The 25,221-nt window shown below is 45.9% G+C and overlaps 1 protein-coding gene across 10 annotated transcripts in view; it reads right to left on the reverse strand.

Moving 5' to 3' along the window:
• The window catches only part of sulf2b (sulfatase 2b), a 64,722-nt gene that overhangs the window by 27,675 nt on the left and 11,826 nt on the right, over positions 1–25,221 (reverse strand). For 5 of the 10 annotated variants that reach the window (XM_044127547.1, XM_044127237.1, XM_044127377.1 and 2 more), the window contains exons 2-4: positions 23,871–23,978; positions 23,075–23,265; positions 11,559–12,063 (exon numbers count right to left, since the gene is read on the reverse strand). The gene's annotated coding sequence lies outside the window, so the exon portion shown is untranslated. Of the gene's footprint in view, positions 1–1,471; positions 1,494–11,558; positions 14,745–23,074; positions 23,368–23,870; positions 23,979–25,221 lie in introns of those variants that run through there. The other 5 variants (XM_044126923.1, XM_044126854.1, XM_044127083.1 and 2 more) reach the window with 5 other exon arrangements.

A 25,221-nucleotide genomic window follows, 5' to 3' on the forward strand; every position in this document is an offset into this window, starting at 1 on the left:
TAACATGATCGGTTTTATGTTGGTAATTAACTGTTTGTAATGATAGTTTACAAAGTTTGGAGAAAAATCCAGTCAGTTTGTTAATAATTAAAACATTTTTTAAAAATATAATCTTTGGGTATTTATTAATCGATCAGTGATTATCTAAATATTATCAATACTGTAACTGTTCTGATTCCTGCAGATGTTCTGCTATAATCTGATGCAGAGCATCAAATGGTGACATTTATATTGGATTTGCACAGATTCATTTTTAAATTAAATCCATGATCAAAAAAATGCATAAACTACAAAAACTACTTCTATAGATAATAAAAAGTAACCAGAAGCTAAACAATATTAGCTGATAACTAATAAAAAGAAGCAAACACTAAAAACTAAAACTAACTGAATTAAAATAGTTTGTCAAATTATTATAGTTTAGTTTTATTTCACACAAAGTGAGATAAAACTAAACTATAATGGAAAACCCAGAACTGTAACTCCATGGATTATAAAATCAGTCCAGACGACATTCGCTGTGAATTTATAAAAATACTTTCAGAAACAACTGGATCAGTTTCAGGAGAACGAAATAACGGATCCAAAAGGATTATAAATACAAGAGGAGAGATGAGGCTCTTCCCTCGGTGAGAGCAAACGGAGCAGCGGCCGCCGGTTCCTCCGCCGCCTGCGGCGCAGCGTCATCCTTCCCACTCACACAGAAATAACCTGATGGAGAGCAGCAGCTCAGCTGGGACCTCTGGGACCTTCACACTGCGCTCAGGCAGCACAGCTAACGCTAACGCTAACATAGAGACTGCAGATCCAGAGCTGCAGCAACTCACAGCAGAACCTCCACCAGAACCATCAGAACCTCCAACAGAAACATCAGAACCACCAGAACCTCCACCAGAACCATCAGAACCTCCACCAGAACCATCAGAACCTCCAACAGAACCATCAGAACCTCCAACAGAAACATCAGAACCACCAGAACCTCCACCAGAACCATCAGAACCTCCACCAGAACCATCAGTGTTGCTTTGATTCTTTCATGTTTGAGAAATCCTTTAATCTCCATGGCAACCATTGAGTTGTACAAAAAACCAGGGTGGACCTAGCTCCGCCTTCGGGTGAATTTACTTTGTAATTAACATCTTGAAATTGGGCCTCTGTCTCTTTAAGAACTCCTGCTCTCTCTGAAGCTCCGCCTCCAGGAAGTCATCCAACATGGCTCCTCTATTAACCCTTTAATATTTTTACCAGCGCTGCTCTGAGAAGCGGCTCCTTTAACGAGCTCACCAGCTGTTTGCTAACTGCTGCTGGCTAGTCTGAAGGAGCAGAGTGGGCAGGGCTAGGTCCACCCAGACGTTTACACTAAAATGGTTGCCATGGAGATTAGAGGATTCTCAAACATGAAAGAATCAGAGAAACACTGCAGGAATGTTTTTGAAAAGACATGAAGAAAAGATGAAAAGAGTTGATTTACTTGATGCCGTCCCTTTAAAACAAGCAGCCAATCAGGAAGCTCCGCTGTTACTGGGTCAGTTCAGGTCCGTCTTTGTGGCTGGATGTTTCTGCTCTTAATGCAGATCCGGTCCAATTTGAGTCCTGACAGCAGGGAACCGTCTCTTGCAGACCAACACCTGTGCCTCCGCCTGATTGGCTGCCAGAGAGCAGTGGGAGGGGCGTAAACACAGAGCAGGAAGTCCCAGCAGAGCGGTGTGGCATCAGCAGCTCAGCGTTACGCCTCGACTGGAAACAGGTCAAAGTTTGTTCCTGCAGCATGCTGAAATCAGAACCAACAACACAAACTGACCTTTGACCTCCAACCTGCTGCTAACTAAACACAGCTAGCTCAAGAACCAGGTGAGGCCCGGGGTTCAGAACCAGAGGAGGGTAGGACCCCACACAGAGCAGGGCAGCTCGTCAGGAAACTGACTGTTCCCTCCTGACGGTCCGGTCGGTCGACCCGGTTCTACTGGAACCAGAACTCCATCATCTGCTCCACCTCCAGCTGTTGTGGTTCTGAGTCAAACCAGCCTGTTCCCCTCCTGGCCTGTGGGGGCGCGTTGTGATTTCTTACACATTCTGCTGCATGTTGGTGCGCAAGACGTAACCGACAGCATCCGCTTTAGGATTTTCACAATAAAAGCTCCTCCCTCACGGGGCGTGCTGTGGTGGCGCAGGGGGTTAGCACGCCCCACGTTTGGAGGCCTCAGTCCTCGCCGCGGGTTCGAATCCCGGTCCCGACGACCTTTGCTGCATGTCTTCTCCTCGCCCTCCTTCCTGTCTCATACTGTCATAAAAAATACGAACCGCTACGAACTCTTCAGAGAAAAAAATAAAAACTCCTCCAGACTCAACACATAGAACGGACATATTTAATTATTTCTTGGCCTGGTACCGGTCCGCGGAACCAATTGGTACCGGTCCGCTCTGGACCGGTGTCGAGCGTCCAGAGTTTATGTTCTTTTACAAATTTCCAGGAGGAGGAAAGAAAAATTTATAAAAGAACAAAAACTCAATAAAGTTTCAAAATGTCTGAGATCAGAAGTTTTAATCAAAACATGATTTTATCCACATTGAATCCGTCCTCATTATTGGGTGGTGATGAAGAGGAGCACAGGTGGTGATGAAGAGGAGCACAGGTGGTGATGAAGAGGAGCTCAGGTGGTGATGAAGATCTGCCCGACTCGGATCTCGGATGACAGAATCTAATGAAGCTTCAGGTGGTTCAGTGTTGTGTCGACCCGTGTGACCCGGCTTTGCTTCTAATAAAACCCAAACAGAACACACACACACACACACACCCTCTCTCTCTCTCACACCCAGTAATTCGTCTCACGTCTCCTGAATCCCCAGAGTGAGAAAACGATGGAGGCACATTTACCATCTGTAATCAAAAGAACTTCATGCTGGACTCGCCCTCCTCTCTTTCTCTCTCTCTTCAATTTCCTCCTTCTGCTGTGAAGCCTGAGCAGCATACTGATGCTGGGATTACACACACACACACACACACACACACACACACACACACACACACACACACACACACACACACACACACACACACCGGCGGACTGAAGTAATGACTTTCTGCCTCGGCTCCCGATTCGCTCAGAGCTGCCAGTTCCCACTGGGTTTGTGGAAAAGAAACAGAAAGAGCAAAAGGCTCCGGGGAGAGGCGATGCAGCGCCTCCAATTAGCCGGGATGGTGGTCCAAACGGGGGGGCGGGGGCCGGAGGGGGGCAGCTGGATAACGAGGCCGGGCCGTGGAGGTTCTCACCTGGACCCGACCTCCAGACGGACCCGGTTCTGAAAAGGTCGGGAATGTTTCTAAAGCTGATTATTAGAGCTCAAGTTCCTAATAAACAACCAATTAATGAGAATAAAAATATATTTAGTGTTAAAACAACACAGAGAAACCAGCTGCAGGTCGACTAACCGGTTCTGACCCGAGACGGAAACATCGGGTCAAAGAAAAACACAGAAATTTGTTGTAAAGAAAATATTCTATAAACTGGAAATCTATGAAATCTGATGGATCTCTGTTAACAAAATCACATTTTATTTATTTTAAACATCTGTTATTATTTTCTTCTTTGTCCAGAAATGATGAAAGTTTTCCAGTTCTGAGTTGGAAGTCATCAGCAGTTCTGTTTCCTGTTTTAAATGTTACATAAATGATATTATATATAATTTAACTCAACAAATGATCTTTATATGAAGATTGAAAATAACTCAGATTAATATACATTTTAATTATTTTCTGCAGTTTTACAGTGTTTGTTTGATTTTCAGGATTCATTCTGTCTTTTCTCTCCATTCTGCTGCAGAAATGAAGAAATTTCTGCTGCTGATGGAAAAATAAGGAAACATTCAGAGAAAGTTGCTACTAGAAGACAAAGTGTTCCCATTCCAACCAGTGGTTTCCATGGAGGTTTCACTGGTTTTCCTCAGCAGACTAAAGGTCAGGAAAGAACAAATGAGCTTCAGTCGCCCAGAGTTTGCTTGGAAAACTTTGTTTCAAAGTTAAATTTTCAACAAAGTAAGAAACAAAGTAAAAGGGAGAAACGGCAGCAGGATCATGGCGGCGCGTGGGCGACCGACAGGAAGCATCAGTCGGACCGCTGAAGGACTGAGATCAGAACCGCCCGGGTCCATCTCCAGTTTCTGCTTCGTATCGACGGATTCTGCACCGACGCCTCCAGACACACCAGGAGGCGCCAGCAGGTCACCGAGGGTGATGTGGGAGGAAGAGGAGGAGGAGGAAGAGGTCAGACTCTGTTCCTCTCCTCTCTAAAGCTTCATTCTGTCTCTTCTCTCCAGATGAAGATTCATCCGTTTCTGCTTCAGGCTGAAGCTCCGTCTGAAACATTTAATCCAGACTCATTTGAATATTTTAGCCACTTTCTTTGTCCAAACGCTGATTGGCGTCTGGAGCAGCAAAATGATTGGTCAAAAATAAATTTTGGCCGGTTATTCATCAAGCAGGGCTTTTTAAACAAAGCAGAAACGTTTCTTAAGGAGATAAATTAACAGGAAACTATTCTGGTAATACTTTAAATAGAGGAACTGCTAAAGAATAAAAACTCAGGATCTACATCCTGGGTACGGGCTACATCCTGGGTACGATCTAAATCCTGGGTACGGTCTACATCCTGGGTACGGTCTACATCCTGGGTACGGGCTACATCCTGGGTACGATCTACATCCTGGGTACGGTCTACATCCTGGGTACGGTCTACATCCTGGGTACGATCTACATCCTGGGTACGGGCTACATCCTGGGTACGGTCTACATCCTGGGTACGGTCTACATCCTGGGTACGGTCTACATCCTGGGTACAATGTCGCAGAACGTTGTTCAGGTATGATGTTGGGTACGATGGAGTACTTTGTTAGGTATGATGTTTGTGAAAGACAATGGGTTTAGTATTGGGTCCATTGTGAGGTACAACGTTGGGAAAGACGTTGTACCTCATGTTGTTTAGGTCTGATGTTGCGTATGACATTGGAGAAAAACGTTGGGTAGGATGTTGGGTCCATCGGTAGGAACAATGCTGGGTATGATGATCTAATGTGGAACAGATTTGTGGCATAGAGAAGTCCCATGAAGGAGTATGGAGTCAGGGTGGAGGAATAAAGTTAAGGTTGGTGTATAACTGATGTTTGGCATCAGAGTTTGAGGTAAAATGTTGCACACAGTGAGTATGATGTTGGGGAATCTTACCGGGTCTGATGAAGGTGTGTAATGCTCAGGCTGGTGCTTTCTCTGGTCTAGTTGTTAAATTCCTCAGAGACGATCATTTATTTGGGTCTAACAGCTCGTGGTGATATTTACCCTTCAGTTTATGGGGCCGTTCCTCGGAGAGATGAAGAAGCTAACACAGCTTCACAGGGGATTATTTTGGGATGCTGTCTGTCTGTCTGTATGACCACCAACAGCTTTCCCCCCCCGGAGTCACAGAAATCGTCCGTGACCTTCATCTGACGCTCATTTTCCTGCCTCCTGCTGCTCCTCTTCACCTCGTTGTGTCAGAGTGGATCACTCTCCTCCGGCTAATGGATCCTCAGGAACACAGCGACCTGATCTGCAGCTCTCCCAGAGACGCCGCTGCAGAGTTTAACTCGCTGCCGTCGCTGTGTGGGTTGACGGCTGCTGAGGCATCGTGAGAAGATGATGCAGCCGCTGCTCTTCATCACCCAACGCTCCGAGATCAGAGCCGTGAAACAGAAGAGATGTTCCTCAAACACATTCAGTGATTTCAGTACAACGTTTCCACCGACACGCACAAGATTTCATCTCAGCCACAAACGAAGCAAAGCACAAAGTTCGGATTTTCCTTCTCGCTGTTGTCTTGTTACAACGCTGCAGTAAAACTCCTTCAGAAGTCATTCTGGGTTTTTATTGCATTATTTATATTATTTAAAATATATTTCATTCTCGTCTTTCTGAGCTTTAGATCAGTTTCTCTTCCAGATTCTGGACTGCAGCGCTGAGCTCCATTCACACTCCATGTATTTATCTTAAAACTACTGTTGATGTCAACCAACGTTCACAGCTAGAAATCTCACTGGCGTCCAAACAAACTGTTCCTCAAGCAAATTACTGTTCGGTTTCACTTTTACATTAATCATATTTTGCAGCATTTAACAAATTTCTTCATAACTTACAGACCAACATCACTTTAACTTTTTACCTGCACCTCGAAGTTTTAGCTTGTTTCACCTCAGTTCTCAGGGTTCAGTGAGAACTAGTTCATTCAGTTCATTTAGTTCATTCAGTTCATTTAGTTCATTCAATTCATTTTGTTCATTCAGTTCATTTTGTTCATTTAGTTCATTTTGTTCATTCATCGTGTCAACAATGAAGTCCAGATCTGACGATCTGAAAAGTCCATAAATATAGCATAAAAAGTCACTAAGCTAGCAGCTACGCTTTCCCTCCCCCTGACCAAACCCACGCCAACGTCCCCACACTTAGCCCCGCCCCTCAGCGTCTGCTGCTCCGCCCACTTTGGTGGAGTTTTCCAGGATTTGTTTCCGGTGGAGCTTTACTCCCAGAGAACGATGAGCTTCACTTTGACGGTTTGAACTCTGATGTTTGGGAGGCTTTTAAGAAGCTTCATAAATACCGATGGACGGTTCAACATCCTGTTAGCCGTTAAAATGCTAGCAACTCACCAACATGGCTAACCCCACCAACTCAGAACCAATCAACAACTGCGTCCCGAGTGTGAATTCACGCAGGTAGCTAGCGGTTAATGTAGCTAAGGATGAAACCAGTGAATGCTAACACACAGTTCAGACAGAACCATCAGAACCAACCAGGCTGAGTCTCATTCAACATGTGGAAACCTGGCGTCAAACTATAGATCTGGACTCTAACTGGGTTTACAAACCACTTCATGAAGAATTTACTCCCTTTAAAAAACTGAACCTCAGCATTTTTCCTCCTCTGAAGGTCGGCCGGTTCAAGCAGCAGTCTATAACGATTACCAATTTCATCAATTCTGCCTCAGTCAGACGGAGGGGAGGTTCCTAAAGCGAGCGGAGGCGCAGAGCGAGGTCCAATCAGAGGAGTTTAGAGATAAACCCAACGCCGGCAAACCGACCTTCGGCCAAATGAAGCTGAGTGGGAAGGACAATTAAGGCGGCAGAGATTTATGAGCCGATTTAAGGGCCGCTGGTGAGAAATCAGAGGAAACAGAAACACTGCAGCCACAGTTCGCATGCTGGCGCCCCCTCAAGGCTGCAGCGGTTACTGCAGTCCAGATGAGAAGCAAGTCAGTCACAAAATTTGCTGGAGGATAAGAAACAAAAGATTGAGTCTGGACCAGGTTGAGACCTGAAACACATGCAGACCAATGGCTAGCTGCTAGCAGCTAACGGCTAGCTGCAGGAGGCAGTTCTGCACTGTTGGACCTGGAAGGACAAACTTCTGCAACATGATCTGCAGGCGAGGAAAAAAACCTGAGCATGCAGCAGGTTTCTGCAACAGGTCCTGAGCGCGCGCATCATTTCCTGTCTGCTAACCAGCAAACATCATTTCCTGTCTGCTAACCAGCAAACATCATTTCCTGTCTGTGGATTTCTTTGATTTTGAGAAACAACAAAACTAGCAGAGCTTAAGAAGAGTCAGAAATGAGACAAACCTGATGATTAAATATCTGATTCTTTAAATAGAAGCTCATGAAAACGTTTATCAACGTATTTTCAGGGAATTTATCAGATTTCTTAGCTGAACTTCTCCCTCATGCAGAAGTTTCTCCTTCAAGTCTTCAATGAAGTCAGAGTAAATATGAACGGTGAGAAACGGCGAGTTCTAAATAATCCAGGCTGTAATCCGGCGCTGCGTCGCTTCAGCTCAACAGGCTGGTGGTTTGACTCCACATGACAATCAAACACAGAATAAAACTGATTTAACAATAACTAAACAGAAAATGAAATCAGAATGAATCAGACTTTGATGAAACGTCCTGTCGGCTCAGTTTGCTCCAAACAAAACGAAGGTTAAATAAAGTTTAAATCCATCGGAGGTCATGACCTCTGATGCAACAGAGGCAATCAAACACGGGGTCAAAAGGTCAAAGGACGGCAGCCTTCATCATCATCATCATCATCATCACACTCCTTCCTGCAGCTGCTTCTGTTTTTATTTCACGTTGGACCGAAGTCAGAACCTGAACGTCTGCAGAGGCTCAACTCCGATCGATACCCAGCGGATCAATAATCACCGCGCCTCATTCCACGGCCATGAAGCAACGGTGTGTGTGTGTGTGTGTGTTTGGTTCAGATCCAACTTTCAATTCTCCTCAGGATCTGGACAGAACCTGCCCTTAGCGGTCCGATCAGCCGGAGTCCAGAGGGTCGGAGAAATGAAGAACCGTTCAGTTTCCTCATTTCCTCCAAACTCAACCACGTGAACCAAACCTATCCGGAGCCGAGAGCCGGGCCGAATCGGACCGGGCCAAATCAGACCGGGCCGAATCGGACCGGGCCGGACCCTGAGGAGAAAAGAAAACTCTGGAGGCGCCTCCTCCTCCTGCTCCTCCTCCTCCTCTTCTTCTGCTGTCCGGTGAGACGATCGCCGCGCTGACATCATGAATGTTACATCAGAGGCGTCAAACTGAGACCAGAAGATGCAGATCTTATGAAATCCTCCTCAGAGTCTCAGAGCCAAATTAGTTCCCAGGATCAAGTTCATCCACTTTCAGCTGCATGTCGATCGCCTCCAATATTTACAACTTGGCGAACTTCACCAGGAGAAAAAGTTTCTTTAGTTTTCTTTATGCTAAAATAAAAACCAACATGGCCGCCATCCATCAGTCTTATTTCTGCCTGTGGGGGATCTGGCCGGTTCATGCAGTGCATCTGTTAGCATCATGCTAACAGATGCTAAAACAAGCTAAAGGATAAAAACACAAGCTGATATAAACCACGCCAAAGATGAGCCAAGAAAAAACAAAAGATACCAAAAACTGAGAAAATAAGACGAGTTGATCTAAAGATACGACAAAAGATCAAATAAGAAACAAAACAAAATCAACTAAAATGACGTTAAAATAAACTTAGTCTGGATGAAAACACTAAAAACGTCTGAAAAACTTTAATATAATAACATTTCTGTTTCCTGGGAATTTTAATTTGTTCCTTTGGTAAATAATCTGCTGCTGATAAAAGAACTGAAGCTCCAGTCCAGAACCGGTTCCTGTCCACGGGTCAAAGCCCGTTTCCTCTACAGAACCCACAGAATCAGCAAAAAGCCCAAACAGAGTGATGAACAGAACCGTTCCCTCCATGTGGGTCCGCTCAGCTCAGAATGACTCAACATGATTCTGGTCCAATCGGACCTGCAGGAACCGCTGCAGGTTCCCGTCCTAACCGGGCCGCTGACCGGATTCGGTTCTGGTCCTTATGAAATCCTCCTGAAGGCATCAGATTCATCCTGAAAGCTGCGCTGCAGCCAAAGATTAGGGTGATGGTACGGAGGCCTTCATCTAACCACCACAGGAAACATTCACATAAATAAAAATTGTTTTTATTGGTTATTAAGAAGAGCAGAAATATGTTTTAGCATCTAACGTTCAGTAGAATGTAAAAACAGATCATTTATGTTGGTTTTTCTGGGGATGCACCGATGTGAAAATCTGGGCCGATAACCGATATTTACCGATATTATAGGCTTTTCTCCAATGTTTTCACACCTTTGGAAAGAAACAAACGGATGGAAACAGATATTGGTTGTTAGTTTAAACCTGGTTTTATTTACTGGAGCGATTCTGGATAAAAAGTGACCGATATCGGCCGATACCGATATTAGTGCCGATATATCGCGTATCTTTATTTTTCCACTTTGGGTCAAATTTATTTGTACAGAAAATTTCAGAAACACAGCAGTGTAAATAAATCAACTAAATGGAAAGTTTTAATCCAGATTAAATCCCAGATAATCTAAAGACGACGGCTTTCAGTCGGAGGTCAGATGAACGCTGCTTCTCCATGTCTGGGTCTGGTTCTGATGCAGACCGGAACCAGAACCGGAACCAGAACCAGAACCGGAACCGGAACTGGAACCAGATCTTTCATGTATTTTGGTGCTGAACTGTAAACTTATAAATTAAATTTATAAACTAACAGAATTATTTTAAAATCTGTTCTTTCTTTCATTTCCTAAAAATTTTTAAATAATGTCAGAGATATAATAATAATAATAATAATAATGATAATAATAATAATAATGATAATAATAATAATGATAATAATAATAATAATGATAATAATAATAATGATAATAATAATAATAATAATAATAATAATAATGATAATAATAATAATAATGATAATAATAATAATAATGATCATGATAATAATGATAACAATAACAACAATTATAATAATAATAATAATTATTATTATTATTTAGTTGCTACAGCAGCTTTTCCTGATGTGATCATGATCATTTATTATAATCAAAGATTCGTTCCTCCAGTTTTCTCCATTAGACGTTTAAAATATTGAACTGAAATGAAACTGGTTGTTAGTTTTTGTCTCTGATTCTGTTGCTGTTTTTATGAAAAAGATTCTGATCCGGATCAGAAGCTGCTGATCTAAACGCCACCAGAGAAAAACAGTTTGATGTGTAATTAAATATTCAACCCCTGGCATGAAAATAAAAAATGATCTGATTGGACGCAGTGAGTCTACCAGCTATGCTAACCTGAAGTAGCTCCTCAATACTAAACATGTAGCAGCTAATGCTACTGTTAGCGTCCACATTTCAAAATGAAGAAACTCTCCAACCTGATGAAGAGCAGGCTGCTGGGCTCATGTCCATTTATTCAATTATTTAGCTGCTAAAATGGTTTTAAACTGAAGATGTTGCTCATTTTGTTGCCATCTGGTTCTGATGCTAAAGTGTATTCAGTGTTTGGACCTTGAAGCAGCATCTCAGATCCCAGAGGGGATCTGAGCTGCTAACAGCTGCATCAGTAAAACCTGGAGGGGGAGAAAACGCTGCTGCTTGTTGTGAATCATAACGATTCATTAATCAACACATTATTATAGTTCAGCCCTGAGCAGGAAGGCTAACAGGTTTCCACTAGCAACCAGATTTAAAGAACTGTTCACTTCAAACTGGTTCACATTTGGAACTGAACTGTTCAATGTGAATCCTGTCAGATTCAAACCATAAATCAATAATCAATCCATATTTAAACCAAACAGCTGCTCTGTGCCATCACCCTAATCTTCATCTCCCTCCAGAGTCTTCATCACATTCATGATGAAGACTCAGCCACTGTGGGGTATGAATACTTTTGGACCTACGATGAATGATTGCAGCTCAGAGTTTCACTTTAAACCGCAGCAGAGGAAGCAGTTAGTTTGGTCTGGTTCTGGTTCTGGTTCTGGTACTGGTTCTGGTTCTGTGTGTTAATGATCCCTGACAGCCCTGGACTGCAGGAGGTCCGGCGTCTCCTCTGTTCCTCCTGCAGTTCATCAGCTGACAGGAAGCAACAAACGCGGCAACAACTGAAAGCAACAAAGTGGAGCAACGAGGAGAAACTCACCTCCTGCAGGCTGCTGCTCCTCTGTCCCTCCTCCTCTCCTCCTCTCCTCTCCTCCTCCGGGTCTCAGCAGGTGTTTTCCTCTCTGATCGGACCGGCAGGAGGAGGAAGATGAAGATCAGACTGTGTAACTGTTGCTCCCATCTACGGATCCACTAGAACTTCTGCTCATATTTTCCTGCTGCTCCTCAGCAGGAGGAAGTTTTCCTCAGTTCGGACTTTCCCACACCTCCTTCCTCCCTCCCTCCTCTTCCTCTCAGTGTAGCGCCGTCCCAGAGTTCAGCGGTGCAGCCGCCGCCGCCGCTGCTCAGGCCATCTGTTGCAACACGTCTGCACGCCTGGCCCTCCGCCCTCACTGCTCCTCCTCCTCCTCAGGAAGGAGGGACTTTGCTCTGCCTGTGAGCCAATGAGGAGGTGCAGACTCCTCTCTCTCCCCGGCTGGAGGGACGATCCGAAAACGGGACAAAACCAGACAAATCCTGGGGGAGGACATGCAGACGGGCTGAAACTGTCGGAGCAGCAAAACGGAAACAGATCAATAAAAATAAAGTCTGCAGCAAATCCAAAGACCTGATTGGCTGCTGCAGGTCATGTGACCAAGTCAAGTTTTCTCAGTCATGAAGTGGAAATATTTCTGTAGGAGCTCCAGACTGAAGAGAGCAGCTGGATGTTTTCCACCCTGGGATCCAGAGCAGAGACGCATCTAGAAGCTCTGGATCTGGATCTCCTTCAGTCTGACAGACCCACAGAACACGCATCAGAACTTATTTCCTCCCACAAATATTTAAAAACTGTAAAGGAACAAAAACAATGCAGCCATAAATTTCACAAGAGAACAATCTGTCCTTCATTTGGAAACATGCAGTTTATGATTCCAAACATTCAGGTCTGAAGGTATTTATTCCTGGTTGGTATCGACGGATAGAAAATGGAAAACATGGTGAATCATTTCTCCTTTTACAATCTTTTCAGGGCTAAACTCCCTTTAACTTGGTTTATCTGACTGACTCTACAGTCTGTTTAGTGCGATGAGGTCGGCGGATCGGATCGGTTCCACAGGTAAAGTCCCGACCACCTGAAGGGAAGGAGGTGAAACCTGCTTCATGTGCAGGTCAGCTGACCGTTTGGTCTGCTGGGTGAAATCAGGGGAAATGAGTTGGTCTCTAATCTTTTAATCGGTCAGTTTCACGGCTCCTCTGCCCTCGTCACGTTGGGGTCGCCGGGGTCAACGTGTCGCTCTGTGGAGGAACAACCGAGCAGCATCTCCGGCAGACAGATAATCCATAATCCTGAATGTATGAAGCTGCTGCTTACTTTAAATCCTCTCTGCTGGACAGCCTGGGTCATGTGTCCAGGGTCAGAGGTCAAAAGGCTGCGTCTCTTCATGACGTCTCTGAACACAAAGCAGAGCGGGAAGCTGACAGGTGACATCATCACCGCCCACACTGCGCTGCTCTCTTCTGAAACCGGGCTGCAGATCAAACGGTACCGATACTCTGGACCCGAGACCCGGTTTCATCAGAACAGACTCTCAGTGACTTGGACACAAATGATCTGAAGGTTTTTATGCTGGTTCTGGTGAACCGGAGCGATGGGAGCTGGAGGTCTGCTCATGTTCTCTCTACATCGCGTCTGAGTTCACGTTGCCTTGGTAACGGGAGTGGCTTTACCCGCTGCAGCCCGACTAGCCCGATTGGGTCGGTCCCGTCCCCCATGAACGCTGCAGGGTGAGGACAGGCTGAGCTTTCTGGCAGCAGGACGCAGTCGGTGATTTTCACACTCCAGATGTGGAATCCACCGCAGTGGAGCAGCGGACGTGGCGTCTGCAGTCAGAGCAGCTCAGGGTGGATCTGAACCAGAACCAGAACGACCGGGTTCATCTGGTGCAGAATGAAGAAACCAGAACCGCTGCGGCTCAGAGGGAAACACCAAACTACACGACGGTAGTTTTTAAGACGTCAAACGTGTTGAACACAACGCAGAGCCACAACCCAACAGCTGGACTCTCACTGTAGGTTTCAGTTTGGGTCCATCAGAACCAAACATTCAGGTCGACTTCAGCTCCTGCTACTGCTCTAACGGATCCGCTCCCATCTGGGCTCTAACCAAACCAGAAGAGTTTTAGTGTCGAGGTTCTTCACGGTGGTACCGAGTCGCTCCCCAGGTCTGCCGAGTCCGATCCCCGTACAGATTCTGCAGCCGCCATCTTGGTTCGCCTCAGGCGTCTGGAGGCGTTCACCTTTAATGGATCCGGCAGGAAAACAGTGAGCAGCTCAACATGCCTGGTCAGTCAGACGTCGTGTCGCCTGAAGGCTGGGCTGAAACCCGTCCAGAACCAGAACAACAGAGGGACAACCGGCGTCGGTCTGGACGGTGGTCACACATTTATCAGCAGGACAGGATGTTTGGACGGGTTTGTCCAGGCTGCAGGTGTTCAGCTAGCAGTTCATTAAAGCTGAATTAGAGCTAAATCCAAACTCGAAGCAGCAGATGTTTGTGCTGCTGATGAGCTGCTTGGTGTCAGAGCGACATCAGCCACATGAGAAGAAGGCTGGCATGAAGAACCGAGTGTTTGTCTGGTTTCTGTCGCCTCATAAAGACAGAGAGTCTTTATGAGGACGGAGGACGATGAGAAGGGCCTGATTGTACAGAAGAAGAGCTGAGGAAGAGGAGGAAACTGTCTGCAGACTGGACTGTTTCTCATTATCTCACTATTTTTGATGAACTTCCAGTTCCCGACTTTCATCAGAGGACTCCTTTGACCTTTGACCCATTCTGACTGGAAATGCTTCTAAACCCAACAAAGACTGTCTTTGAATCGGAGCAGAACTTTCCCCAGAGACACAGAGAGCCTTCAGCTGAATCTGTGGAAGATCCTGCAGAAAAACAACGTTACTCACAGAAACAGGGTTTTGAAGCTGTTTGCTAAAATCCTGACGTTCAGAAGATCAGCTGAAGGATGGTTCACTTCAGGTCTCAGGTTTCAGAGGCAGTTTGATTCAGAAGAATGTTTTCAACACCCAGAGAATGAAAGAATCTCCTCCAGGTCATCTGCTCAGATCTTGGATCTCGTTCTTCCAGTCACAAAGTTTTCAGCTCATAACTTCACCACAGATCGGTGAGATGCTGCATCACTGCAGACGATCCAGTTTTCCATCTCCTGATCCGTTTTACTCTCAAGACACCAAAATATTTCTTCTGTTTCCTCCTTCAGTCCGGTCGACCCGGTTCTACTGGAACCAGAACATCTGCACCTCCAGCTGCTGTGGTTCTGAGTCAAACCAACCTGTTCCCCTCCTGGCCTGTGGGGGCGCTGCACCAACAACCTCTGGAGACACTGAGAGCAACTTCCTTCTTCACCAGATGGAAACAAGATGGAGGCGTCAGATTGAATGTTCCGGCGCCGGTAGACGAGTCCAGACTCAGATGGTTCTGAGTAATCTCTGGACCTTTGGAGACCTCGGGATGAAAGTGAGCTGTGGATGACCTCTGACCCCTGAACTCTCTCTGCTGCATCCTCACCTCCAATTACCGACTCACTCTGGTCTAAATCACCTGCGTTGCTATGGTTACCACCGTAGCTCCCCGTGCGCGTCGTCTCCCTGGAGGACAGGCGGTTCTGATCCGTTTCCTCCAGGATGTTCTGCTCAGCCCGTCGGCTGTTGCTTGGTAACAGCTGATTTACAGCCAGTCGAAGTCGGCTGCGTTTCTGCTGCTGCAACTTCTGGGCAGCGAAGTTGAGCAACACGTCATGTTGCCGTTGCTGCTGCGAGTTTCAACTCTGGAGAACTGGAGAAAACCCGAACGGCCGGTTCCTGAACGGTGGAGGAAGCAGGAACAGCCTGGACGTTTTCAAACCGACCAGTCAGCAGAACTTCTCCTGCACACCGAGGAAACACACACACACACACACACACACACACACCCACACACACCGAGGAAACACACACACACACACGAGGAAACACACACCGAGGAAACACACACACACACACACACACACCGAGGAAACACACACACACACACACCGAGGAAACACACACACACACACACACACACACACACACACACACACACACACCGAGGAAACACACACACACACACACACACACACAGAGGAAACACACACACACACACCGAGGAAACACACACACACACACACACACACACACACACACACACACCGAGGAAACACACACACACACACACACAGAGGAAACACACACACACACACACAGAGGAAACACACACACACACACACACAGAGGAAACACACACACACACACACAGAGGAAACACACACACACACACACACACAGAGGAAACACACACACACACACACAGAGGAAACACACACACACACACACACACACACCGAGGAAACACACACCGAGGAAACACACACCGAGGAAACACACACAGAGGAAACACACACAGCCCTCAGGATGATCGTTTCCTCCACTCCAGAGAAACAGGAATTCATTTTAATGTGTCGACTGTCTGAACTCTGCAGAGCAGCTGAAGCCGATTTTATTGGTTCTGAAGTTAAACTTTAACAGATATTTTATTTATTCAATTTATATTCATACTCCATCCCTCTATCCATCCCTCTATCCATCCCTCTATCCATCCCTCTATCCATCCCTCTATCCATCCATCAGATACTAGTTTTAACCACTCTGCCTCCTTTGTGGCATTAATGACCGTCTCCCCCTGGTTTCCCATGTCTGTCCGTGTGTGTGTCAGTGTGTGTGTGTGTGAGTGTGTGTGTGTGGTCTGACTGATGGCTGGTGTGTGTCAGGTCCTGACTGGGCCTCTGAAAACGGGACGCAGAGAAGAAAGGAGCGAGTCGGCCAAGACGGATGGCTGCCGAGGCCACAGAGCATGCTCAGACGGGCGGGGGTCAGAGGTCAGGCTAATTTGCAGCTTACTGAATGGAAACACGTTTCCTGTGATGGATGGTTGGGAGCCAGCTCAATTCTCCTCATGGACGCCGATTGTCGTTTTAAAACCAAACGTGACGACGAGCCGGGCCTTTGGGGCGGCGGCCATCTTTGAATCCCTGGTTCTGATCCGGAGCAGACGGAGCTCTGATCACAGGATGGATCTGCTGGAGTCCCAACAGGAGCTGACGGACGTTCAACACATTAACATGGGTATCAGAAACAGTCTGGGGAGGGGAAGCCGCTAAAGAAGCTAGGAGAGTCCAGATTGGCCCGGTAGGAACCGTCCAGGAGACACGGAGGAGAAACTTTGGACAACTTTGGTGTCAGATTCTTGAAAATTAGCGATGAGCTAGCAGTCTAGCTTAGCGCTTTAGCTTGTTGGTTTAGCTTAGCATGCAGTGATTTCCACGTTGGGACGTCGCTCAGGCTGATAGAATCAGTGACATGAACTTTGACCTCTGAACTCTTCAGTTACTTCATGCTGTGATCTTGTTGGGGGTCGGGGGTCGGCCTCGTTGCCCCCCGGGGTAACAGTCGGGGAAACTCTGGGAGAGAAAAACCTGAGGAGAGATTTAAACCTGGAATCGTTTCCAGTTGTTCTGCTGGGATTCTGGATCCAATTATTCCCAGAACCTGGTGGAGTACTGTGGAAACATTCAGGACTACTGGGACCATTACTGGGACCATTACTGGGACCATTACTGGGACCATTACTGGGACCATTACTGGGACCATTACAGCAGGCTGATCTTATCTGGAGGGTAGTTAGCAGAACCGTCAGCAGGTTTATTCCAGTCCCTCCCAGTACCTGCAGACTGGGACCCGAACATGACAGAACTTCAGAACCGGACGGTATTTGCTGGTACCCTAACAAGGCTCGTGGACCGCAGCCTGCTGATGGTCCTCAGCTTCTGTTCCTCAGTGTGAAGGGAAGGAGAAACGTTCGTCTCCATCGCCGCTCCACCGATTCTGGACGGATCCGTTCGGCTCGATCGTCCTGAGTGTTTTATCCACGGTTCACGGTGCCACAGGTTGAGGTTCTGCTGGGAGACGGAGACAGAACCCGCAGTAATCAGGATTTATGCCCAAATGGTTCCTGAGTCAAGAGAAAAGCTGCAGATCGATCCGGTTCTGTTCGGCTTTTTCCTCCGTACGGTGGAACCAGAACTACTCTCCTGCCCTCATCGGCTTCCAGCTTTGAATCTTTGGTTCTGGACCTGCTGAACAGAACCGCTGTCGGTTCTGATAATGTCTCAGCCTGCATTAAAACAGCCCAGTGTTTCTGTTCAGGCCCAGTTGGACCTGAAAGGTGAAATCTTGAACAGATGTGGAGTTAAAGTTTTTCACTGGGTGGCAGAGATGCTAACCTGCTGCTGCTATCGGCCCGTTGGTGAAGTTAACCAATAATCAACAATCAATAATTAACAATCAATAATTAACTATTAATAATTAACGTCAATAATTAATAATCAACAATCAATAATTAACAATCAATAATAAATAATCAACGATCAATAATTAACAATCAACAATCAATTATTACTAATTAACAATCAATAATTAACAGTCAATAATTAACAATCAATAATTAACAGTCAATAATTAACAGTCAATAATTAACAATCAATAATTAACAATCAACAATCAATTATTACTAATTAACAATCAATAATTAACAGTCAATAATTAACAATCAATAATTAACAGTCAATAATTAACAATCAATAATTAACAGTCAATAATTAACAATCAATAATTAACAATTAATAATTAACTATTAATAATTAACGTCAATAATTAATAATCAACAATAAATAATTAACAATCAATAATTATTTGTTTTTCAAAGTTACATTTTCACAAAGTGATTAAATTTCAGTTTTAAACTGAAAATGTAAACATTAAATGTTAACATTAGCTTATCAAGCTAGCATTTAGCTAGAAGCTAAATGTTTAGCTAGGAGCTAAATGTTTAGCTAGAAGCTAAATGTTTAGCTAGGAGCTAAATGTTTAGCTAGAAGCTAAATGTTTAGCTAACTGAAAGTTTATTTGCTAATAAGTGGAAATGGACTATCAAAATAAAAGCTGGGTTTGTGACCTCTACACCACAGGGGTCAAGCTCCAGACCTGGAGGCCCGAGGCCCTGAAACCTTTAGATGAGCCTCTGCTGCTTCACCTGAACAGAACATTGAGGTCATCCAGGTTCTGGAGAACCGATCCACACCGTTTGATTCCAGCGTTTTGTCCTGTGGTTCTTCTAAATGTTTTATGAATCCTGGATCATTAAGTGATGAAGAGTTTTTCTGGTAGCAACGTTTGAAACGACGGCGGCGTTTGGAGAGCAGCACCTTCTAAACAGATGGGTTTGGATGTGAACGCCAAGCGGACCAGAGACCAGAACCTGTGAACCCAACTCTGGTGGAGGAGGCTCTGCAGTACCGTCTGCTCCCTGCGAGCGGTCCGATCCGGACCCGGTTCTGACGCCTGCAGGCTTTACTCAGGTATCGCTGGAGGACAGACTTCGTGTTCCACTCTTCCTTCTTCTTCTCTCCATCTTTGTTTCAGCCTCAGCTTTTTGTTTCCTCTCGTTCTGCCGCAGCTGAAATCACCAAACATCCTCCTGATTTTAACTTTTTACTTTCATTCATTTAGAACTTGGTCCTGAATTCGTTCATCTGTTTCCTCCAGTCGGTCGTCAGACGGCTGCTGGTACTGAGCCCGGTTCTGGTTCTGGTTCTGTTGCAGGGTTCTTCCTGTTAGAGGGAGTTTTTCCCTCTCCACTGCATTTCATTTACTGAGAAAATGTTTAAAGTAATTTGAATGATTGATCTTATTGCACCGTTTGATCAGCAGGATCAATTAGCATGTGTGTATTGATTGTGTATTGATAAAATCAAAGTGACCCGTTTGGACTCTGTTGTGCTTTTGAAAAGCAGATTGTCCTGAAGGTGGAGGGAATCAGAACCTCTTCCTGCTCTTGGACATGAGAATCCCGCTGAGAGCCTCAGTCTGTGAAACGGGTCGTTGTTCTGGTTGTTCTCTGAACTTGTCCTGTAGGCTGTAGGTCCAGAGGACGTTGACTGGGTCCGATTCTTGCTGGACGGTGGAGCGCTGTCGGAACCGGGCCACCGGGCCTGAATGTCTGAGATTCTGGCTCGGACAGAAAGCGACGCCGGTATTTCAGGCAGGAAGCATCCAGAGGACGGCAGCACTAAACGCTCAACGAGACGCGGCTGACCTCCAGTCTGGGCCGGTCAGAACCAGGTGACTCGCATTAAAAAGCTCGGTGTCCTCGGCCCACATTACAGCCCAACTCGACTCAAGTGCTCTGAAGATTCGCCTCATGTGAATCAGCTTTACAGAAAAGTGGACCTGGTGACGGGTCGTGGTTACGGTGCTGCAGCAGAACCTTCTTCACTCCCTCCAAACACACTCGGGCCCTTCAGTCTCACTGCAGCCGGTCAGCACCCGGGTCGGTTCTGCTCCTCTTGTGAGCGTCTCTGTACTGTGGGCCGGTTCTGGAGCTGTGGTCCAGAATGTTTACAGCATCTATCAGCCATAGATCTACATTTTCATTTTTCAAACATGCAGCCTAACGATGTGAACCAGGACTGCTACTGGAGGTGAGCCTGACCCAGTCGGACCGGGCCAGAACCGGCTGAAGAATGGCTTCAGTCCCTGCAGGGATGGTTCTGGATCTGCCTGCGACTCGTTTCCATGATCCACTTCCTCTCCATCCTGACGTCCTGCAGAACACAGAACCACCTCACTGCTGGTCCGAGGTTCTGACCCGCGGAGGAAACGCGGGTCAGAACCTCATCAGAGGTGAGAAGCAGAACGTTCTGAAGGAACCCAAGGTTTGAGACGGACGAGGCATCGAGATCGAAGCCAGAACATTTTCCTTTCCTTACGATCCTCAAATCAACAAAAATACAAAACAGAAGACAAGATAAAACTCTTCCAGAGGAAACGAATCGCATCCTGGAAGTTTCCATTCCATGGTGTTTCTCTGTGAAGTGTCTCATCTAAAGCCACGCTGAACGTGGCTGCAGCTCATTGGTCGGCCAGTGAAACCTTCTCTGATTGGTCAAAGTTCCACGTGACAAAAGTCAAAGATTTTCCAACATTCTGTTAGCTTGTATTCCTGTGTGAACAGCTCAAAGTGTCACATGTAGAACTGTTGCTTCCTGGGACCAGAACTTCTTGACTGAAACCTCCTGGAGCGAATCGGACCTCCAACCCAGTCCAACGTCCCTCCTCACTGTGAGCCTCAACACTGCAGCGCGTTATTCAGACGTAAATCTTCATAATGCCCCTTTAGCCTCCATAATCACATGAAGATGAGATGAGTCATAAAACCTGAGCAGACAGAAAACAGGCAGTCGTCACATGAAGCTCTGAGTTCTGCAGAGAAACTCGTGTTCATCCAAGCAAAAGGTCAAAGACGTTTATTTTTGGTATTTTGGATTTTGAACTATCGGTTGTTTTTCGGAGCAGATTTTGCTTTCCGCTCTGCTGTCTGCTGGTTCTAAATCTGCAGCAGTTTTCTCCTGGTGCGCCGAGTCGCTCGGCCGGGACATTTACACACATTTACAGCCTAATTTCATGTAATCGATGTCTGGGTGGATTTGCCTGGTGCTTCAGGACAGAAGGCCACAAGCAGACCCGTTGTTCAGCTGAAACGCGGCGCCGCCTCCCCCCTCCGTCCTCCCTCTGTTCGCCAGCGGCTGCATTAATACCCATGAGCCACCAGGAGCTCTGCCAGCAGCTCCATTACAATCTGCACTCCTTGTCATCCTGCTCTGTTCTCTCTCTCCGGGTCCAGATCTCGGCCAGCCCGCGCGGTTCACGGGCCAGAAGCTGAACGCTGCAGAAAGCAGCAGCGTCTCCATGGAGGCTCCTGATGCTGAATCACCGCCTGCACACAACGGTCAGCCTCCACAGCGGTCAGCCTCCATAACGGTCAGCCTCCACAACGGTCAGCCTCCACAACGGTCAGCCTCCACAACTTTGGTTTAGTTACTCTTTAAAAATGTTGAACGAAAAGAACTGAAGTATAAAAAATGTGCTGAGCGACAGAGAGTCCAACCAGACTGCAACAAATTATTATTAGAAACACCAGATTAATAATATCTGTAAATATTCATATAACACATGCAGGTTTTAGGGAATAATTTGTGGGGAACCAGTTGCTGGAGACTTTAGATCATTAAAATATGATTCTATTCTTTCCTATGAAGGTTTCGTCTTGCTATTTAAAAGCACCGTGCTTCATTGTCCATGTTAAGCTGAACATTCATATGTTTGTGAAATGAGTTTTGAACAGGCGCTTAGGGCAGCCCGGGGTCCTCAGTTTCAGTAGATCAGAGTGTGACGCACGGCGGATTCAAGAATGTTGGTATTTTCAGAAAAAAGTAAAGACAATTTACAACCAGTGCATGTCAAGACCTCACCAACCCTACTGAATGTACCGGCGATCATTTCAATCTGCTTCATGTTTCTAATCCAGTAGCATCACTTCCACTGAAAATACTCAGAAGTTATAATAACTAACATTAGAAATCAATCCAACAGACCAGGTTTCTGCTTTCCAGCAGGTTAGCTAACGTTAGCGCCTCCCAGCTGCCAGCATAACAATCAGGTGTCTAGTCAAAGTCAGGAGGACGAATTTCCCTCATTCAGCCTCTCTGAATCATTTCCCTCCAGGACTGAAAGGATTTCAGTCACTTAGTGAACAAATCTGAGTTATGAGGACAGAACAGTTCATGCCACGTCTCTGCTGTCGGCTTCTGCCTTGAGGAAGGAAGGTAGGAAGAAACACTGTTAACCACCTACATCCTGAAAGTAGCGTCAACAATCCGGTGAGTGGGAGTGAGCTGCTAAACTGACCAATGGGTGGCGACGTAACTTGGTATCCAGACTTCCTCAGACATTACAGTGTTTTCTTGTTAAGATTTCCACCATGGACATGTTTCTGTCAGACAGTGGCTGATGAAAACCTCCCCATGCAGGTCTACCTCAGTCACCCAACAGAGACGTTTTCACCACATTTTGCACAAAAAACATCCACAGGTCAGGTTTTTTAAAGATTAGTGATCGGCCAGAAATTTGCAACTGGTGCACGGCTGCTTTATTACAGCAATCTGTCTGTACGGTTGATGACTGTAATTACATTGACTCTTTATCTGTCTCCTCCATCTTTCAATTATCCACTGAATCTTTCTCTCTAATTATCAGGTTTATTTCCTTATCAAGCTCAGATAGTCAGTATTTCCTCTCCGACAGCCAAACCTGGTCAAAACCTTTATTTGATGACCGGATGTAGCTGCCTGTAGCAGATCTTCCCGCCGCTGCTAGCTGGAGGCTAAAGCTAGTCTCGCTTTTTTAACTTTGCACTGAACGAGCAGGGCAGAGCAGTTGCTTTACTTTTCCGTGACTTTCGCTGTTTTCTTGCTCTTTGAATCGTTCTGTCGAGTTTTTCCAGGCAGGAAAAGCAACACTGACTTTTAGCATCGTTGAAAATACCAAACACAGCCGCGGTGACGGAGGGTAAATCCGTCTGGATGTACTCACCGCTTGGAGCTGGCTTTCAAGGCGCAATCTGGAGAAGAATCGTTTGTGATGTTTGTAAAGACGTTCCGATGGTTTAAAGTGAACATCCGCTCCCTGTGTCTTGTTCAGCCCGGTAAACCCACACCAGCTCATCGGTTTTTACCCACAGCGCAGGTTCAGGACCGTCCGGTCATCCGTGGTCATCGTTTCACCTGGAGAAGAAGATCGAGCTTCAGCCGCCTCTGACTCCACAGGAACCGGATCAGACCCAGATCCAGGTTCTGTGCAGTGCAGCTGTGCAATGATGGGTCCAACTGGGGAAGATTAATTTACACAAGTGATTTTAAACACCCTTATCTACACTTTCCCTTCAGATCTTAAGTTTTCTGATCGTGGAGAGAGAATCAAAATTCCCTTCCCAACTTTGCTCACAAATCTTTGATTTTAATCAGTTGTGACCTGTGAGCAATTTAAGATTACATAACCATTAACCATTAATCATTCAAAGCATCAAGTTTAATCCTTAAATCAAGCATAATTCAGGAGAAATCCCGTCAGAATAATCTGCGTCAACATGAGAAGATGATCATACGGACCCAGATTTTACAGGCTGAGGAAATGTTCCCGTTCCTGCAGGTTAAAAGTTGATTAAATCCAAACTCAGGAGGCTGTGTTGGGATTATGAGGGTCTGCATTTAGAGGATGAAGGGTTTAAACAGCAGCACACGTGTTTGTTGACCCGATGCTTCCTTTGACTCTGGGAGCATCTGTCAGTGAGTCGGGTCATGTTAGGGTGAAAAAACGTCCAATCTCTGACCTTTTAATCGGCGGATGAAGGTTCTGGAGGGCCGGTTCTGACATCGTGACTGTGCCGACGGCCTCGTTCACCTCCAGCTGCGTCACAGCCTGCAGCTCCAACCGCTGCCTTCAGTTAAAGACATTCATGAACATTATTGATCTGTTCTGCTCGTTTTAAAATACTGAATTTAGCTTTAAGCTAATTAGCATGACTCACCTCTGACCCCAGTGTCATATTAGCATAAGAACAATAAAATGCTACCAGGATGTATTTTATTGTAATGACTTTCCCAATGGTTAGCATAAATGCTAATGAATAAATGTCATCACAGGCCTGCATTTCATTGAAATGTGTTAATTTGGATAAAACTGTGTTGAACTGACTGAACTGAAACTGATCTTCGTTAATGAGACGTGAAGGTCTGCAGACGTCTGATGTCTGTTCTGCTGCTTGTTGATTCATTTTGGTTTCTTTTGATTCCTGCAGCTTCTGGTGAATCATTTATTTTGTGTTTTAATGCAGTTATAAGTCAAAGTTCAGACTCTGGTCTTTGACTCAAACTCAGCCGTTTGCTGAGGTGGTTCAAAGCTCCTGTGGAACGTCTCTGAACTCCTCCTGACCTTACGACCTCTCGTCTCGGTCCGGTTTCTGCGCTCATTACTGCGGAGAGTAGCGGGTTCAGCTAGCGCAGGCGCTAACGGCTTAATGAGCAGAGGAAGCTGGCAGACGCCGCTCCATGTCTCCACGTTCTTCTTCTGTGATTTTTGCGCTCCCAGTCTGAAGATCCCGCCCACAAAATCCTTCTGCATTACTGGAAACACTCGGTTTCTCTAGATCAGGGGTAGGGAACTCCTGGCCTCGAGAGCCGGTCTCCTGCAACTTTTAGATGTATCTCAGCTTCAACACACCTGAATCCAAAAGCTGAATGACCTCCTCAGTGCAGTCGGGTTCTCCAGAGTCCTGCTAATGGCCACATTATTTGATTCAGGTGTGTTGAAGCTGAGATACATCTAAAAGTCGCAGGAGACTGCAAACTTGGCTCTCGAGGCCTGGAGTTCCCTACCCCTGATCTAGATCCTCAAACTGTGAAGTTCTGACCGGAAACAGGCGGCCTGCTGAGGCAGCCATGACACGTCTGACTAACAAAGAGGCTGCTGGGTAACTCAACATTGCTGGTTGCTATGGCGATTCTCTGGCATTTCCGGGACGGGTTCCCTCAACCATCCGCCTTATTTAGTGTTTTAAGTTTTCATTCAGGGCAGCACTGAAAGTCTTAAATTTGACTTGAAGCAGAAATAATCTGAACTCTGAAATTTACTGTACAGACAGAAAGTTTTGCACCAAAACGAGAAAAAAACTCCATTTCTGT

This window comes from Gambusia affinis, linkage group LG01, assembly GCF_019740435.1.
Source record: "Gambusia affinis linkage group LG01, SWU_Gaff_1.0, whole genome shotgun sequence".
In the NCBI taxonomy this organism is placed as follows: Eukaryota; Metazoa; Chordata; class Actinopteri; order Cyprinodontiformes; family Poeciliidae; genus Gambusia; species Gambusia affinis.